Here is a 4,186-nt window from a genome sequence, read left to right as displayed (position 1 = left end):
TAGTGTATTGCAATCTTTCCTTCTACTTCTGGAAGTTCATGCTGCACTTGTAAGGACATATAAGCAGGACACATTTTTCTGGTGCTTCCCAGCCCTTTAGAGTCGGGTAGCTTATAACTTTCTGTAGGATTGGCAGTATTTTTGTTTTGGTTTGGCTGGAAGTGTTTAAGTCCGAGCATATAGAGGGCGGAAGGCTGGAGAGGCATCAGAGTGATGGCATGGAGTGCTGCCCTGCGCGTTGCAACAGCTGTGGCCCTGGCAGGAGAGCCCAGGCATGATCGTGAGGGCCGGGGAGGAAGCCGTCCTGCCTCTTGTTACTGTCCCTGCAGGGTAGGGGAAGGGACTCACACTTTTTTTGCACCTACTGTGAGCCTGGCACTGCTAGATTGTCTTGATGCTGCTTTTGGTCCTTGAGCAAACCTCTGAATCTCCGTGGGCCTCTGCTCACCGCCCTGTAAGAACACAGACTGGCTGCAAGAGCCCATACAGCTTTGTACCTCTAATGTGCGACGACCCTATGCTGGTGCTAGAATTGATTCTGTCGATGGCTTCCAAAACAACAGGAACTCGTGTTCCTCTTGTGAGAAGAGGCTCTCCGTTCGCCTCCCTGCTTCTCAGCCTGAGGGTGCCTGGCCTCTGCCCAAGCCCCAGCCAGGCGGACTCCAGAAGGCCCAGCAAGGCCTGCGCTTCCCTGAAACCCAGGTTGGGGAGCGGGGCGAGGGCTGTGATGTCCTTGCTCCGACTAGCCTCCAAGCTCTTACTCTTCACACCTTCCTGGGCATTACTCTCTCACACCCAATCCATACTTTTTTTGTTTTAGGACCTTTTATTCTCTTACCTAGTTATGTTCAGAGCACTTCATAAGATGATCTCTAATTGAAACCCAATGAACAAAAATATGGTAAAGCCTGTAATTAGAGATTCTATGTGACTCTAAGGAACGACGTTTAATTCCACTTTAAAGCCTATTAATGCAATTGCATTCATGAATTCATTTAGAATATATCCTTTGCCCTAAAGTACCGTCTGCAGCAAGGAGCTGAAGCAGTGGTCAACTTTATTCCATTTAAGGCAGACAGATCCTCAGCATGCATTCCACTTTGCCAAATATCTTCTCCTAATGCCCGGAATCCTGCCCACACAATCCTTGACTACAATTTGTAGCCAAACTCACTTTTCCTAAACTGTTGGCTGCAGCTTCTGTAAAGATTGACACAAAATCTCTGCTAGAAAAAGTCCTCCCAGATAAAACTACCAGATACTTCTATTTAGGATGGAGGATGCCAAAATGGGAAGGAAGTTCCTCCTTTTCACGCAATGGATTACTTAAATATTTAGTTATTGCAGTAACTTTTTAGAGAGATACTTTGTTCAATAGTTTAATAATCAATAGTCAACTCAAGGGTCTTTCAGTTCTGATTCTGCCTTGTGTTTGGGTGGCTCTGAACAAATGACAATATTTCAGTATTTTAATTTCTCATCTTTTAAAAAGGGGTAGTTATTTCATGGAGTCCAAGAATAACCAGTAAAACTCTGGATTCATCATAACTATCACTGTTAAAATGTTTCACAGTAAGTATAGCCTTTGGGGGAGCAATTTGTCAATATCTGCCAAAATTTTAAATGCACCTATCTTTTGACTCAGCAGTTCTACTTGGAGGTATCTAAAGACCTACACATGCCTAAGAGAAATATACACAGATATTAGAAATAGCAAAAAATAGGAAACAAGGTGAATATCAGTAGATGAATGATCAAATATATTATGGGGCATCATACTATAGAATGTCACTTGTATGTCTGAATTATGTGACTAAAAATAAGTACTTCATAAAAATTTACAAGGATCTCTTTAATTCTCTTGCACTGATTTTCTGATCATTACTGGCTTTCAGTCTCCACATGCTCCACTCTTGCCTACCATTCCTCATGCTTGTCACTTACAAGTCTGTCATAATTCCTCACGGGATTCCAGATCTGTATTACTACTTCCTCTTTTCCAATGGGTGACCAATAAATTCAGCTATAGAGAAGGTGCAAACCAATGGACATGCCTTAAGGCATAAGTGATTACACTTCCTCCTGGTAGGTGGGATCCATTTCAGATTGACTCACTGGAAGATGGGCGTTAGATATTCTGGAGGGTGGCATATTAAGTTATGCTTGTGTTGTTCCCTGTCGTGGTATATATTTCTGTGCCATGATGTATCGTTAAAATTCCTAGAACAGAGCACCATTTTGCCTTACTGCTCCAGAGAGCAACTTGGCCCAGACCCAGGGAATTTCCCAAGTTATGGCAAGTGTTGGCACTGCGGTTCACATCTTTGCTATTAGAAGAGGATGAGAAAATGAACCAGCTTGCATCTTTTGTTGCATAGGTAGCCAAACCATTTTCTGGCTTTTGTGTAGTTTTAAAACACATTTCAAGAGACACTTGGAAGTGACAAAGCACAAATGAGAAAAATGTTAAATAACTTGCCACAATCCCTCCCTTATTAATAAAAACAGCCTAATTATTAGCCAATGGTTCACACTTGAGCAACAGCTAATTCCAAGATTTAAGCTGTATTTGATTTGTGCAAATTTGCAGTGATACCATTATATGCAGAGAGTGCCTGGCTAGTACTGAAGAAGAGCTATTTCAGGCCCTTTCAGATGGCGCCTTACCAGACCTAGATTTGAACTTTCATCATAGATTACGTGATGCAAGGGAGTTGGCCACACTTTTCATTCAAAAATCACTATTTTCTCTCCAGTGGTTTTCAATATAGGTAGATACTACCCTAACGTCTGAGTAATATTTACAATTCCCTAGGCAATCATGGAAATATTTGTCAAATGGCTACTCTGTCACACAGGCACCTTTTTATCTTTATCATTTAATTCTTAGCCTGTGGTGTACAGGACACACACATGACTTCCTTTTTCACACTTCACTCTAAGAAAATTAATAAATATGGCAATTGACAACACCTTGATGGAAGATCATCAGAACAATTATAGCAACTAACCAGCAATAGCTCCCAACCTTTACCCAAAAGAAATTAGATTGTTTTCATCAGTATAATGATTTTATACCGATTTTTTAAATGCAGAAAATTTAATACTAAAATTTATAGATTGCTTAATCTTTCCTTGATGTTAAGAAAATCTTTATACCATATAGTGCCATAACTGTTTGTAAACGGTTCCTATACATTAACTGAAAGTCATCTCCAAAATATTTGGCAAAAACAGTCATATCAAAGCTTTACACTGAGTTATCTAAATTGCCTCCCACTTCCGATTGCGTTTTGGACATCCAAGTTCCAGGGGATACTGTTGAAACACTAAACAGAACTGTTAGTTTTCCGATTGAAGAGGGTTTTTGTCCATTTCTTTCTGTCAAGATCTGAAACCAGGTAAGAGTTAACCCAAAAAAGCCTTGTTCCTATTCTCAACATCTTAAAAAAGTTGTCACGACACACCCACTGAAGTTAGAAAGAAGTTTCCCTGAGGCAGAATTCACTTTTAAATAGACCACTTACTAGCAACAGATGTCAAGGTTGGTTCTATAGTGATGGCAGATGCGTTCATGTAAATCAGAGATCCTAACTTCTTCCTCTTGACTGAAAACTTGCTAAGTTTTGACATAATTTCAGCCTTTCTATTGAGGTCCTCTCATTTGGCTCAGAAAACTGAATTCTTTTAGATTGATAGTCACTGTCCCTACTTTTTACTTACATGTACCTTGCTTTAAAAAACTTTCTTGTTTAACCTAATAGTCTGAAAGTAAAATTAGTTTTCCTCATTTTTATATACATAGCATCCTCTGAGAACACTTGAAATATTTGAAAAAACCTGTTGTCAGCTCATTAACCTCAAGCATCAAGTATTTTTAAGGGGGAAAACCTCGCCAGCCCTTATATTTATTTAAATGGTATTGCTAAGAGGTACTACTGGAAACAAGATTAAAATACGTATGTAACAGAATCTTAAAATCTTAAGTGAAAGCCATTTAACTAATTTTTAAAACCTCTGCAATTATTAGTTTATTAGTATCATCCAGGACTCAGATGTTCAGTATTCCTCCTGAAATTACATCAACAAATGCAAATGGAAAGAATCCAAGTCAAAATTATATAACAAAACAACACTCCATCACAAAAGCGTGTAAAATTACAAGAACGCTATTTTAAAACACTGG

This window comes from Equus quagga, chromosome 6 (genome assembly GCF_021613505.1).
Source record: "Equus quagga isolate Etosha38 chromosome 6, UCLA_HA_Equagga_1.0, whole genome shotgun sequence".
Classification (NCBI taxonomy): domain Eukaryota; kingdom Metazoa; phylum Chordata; class Mammalia; order Perissodactyla; family Equidae; genus Equus; species Equus quagga.
This window is presented reverse-complemented; position numbering follows the sequence as displayed.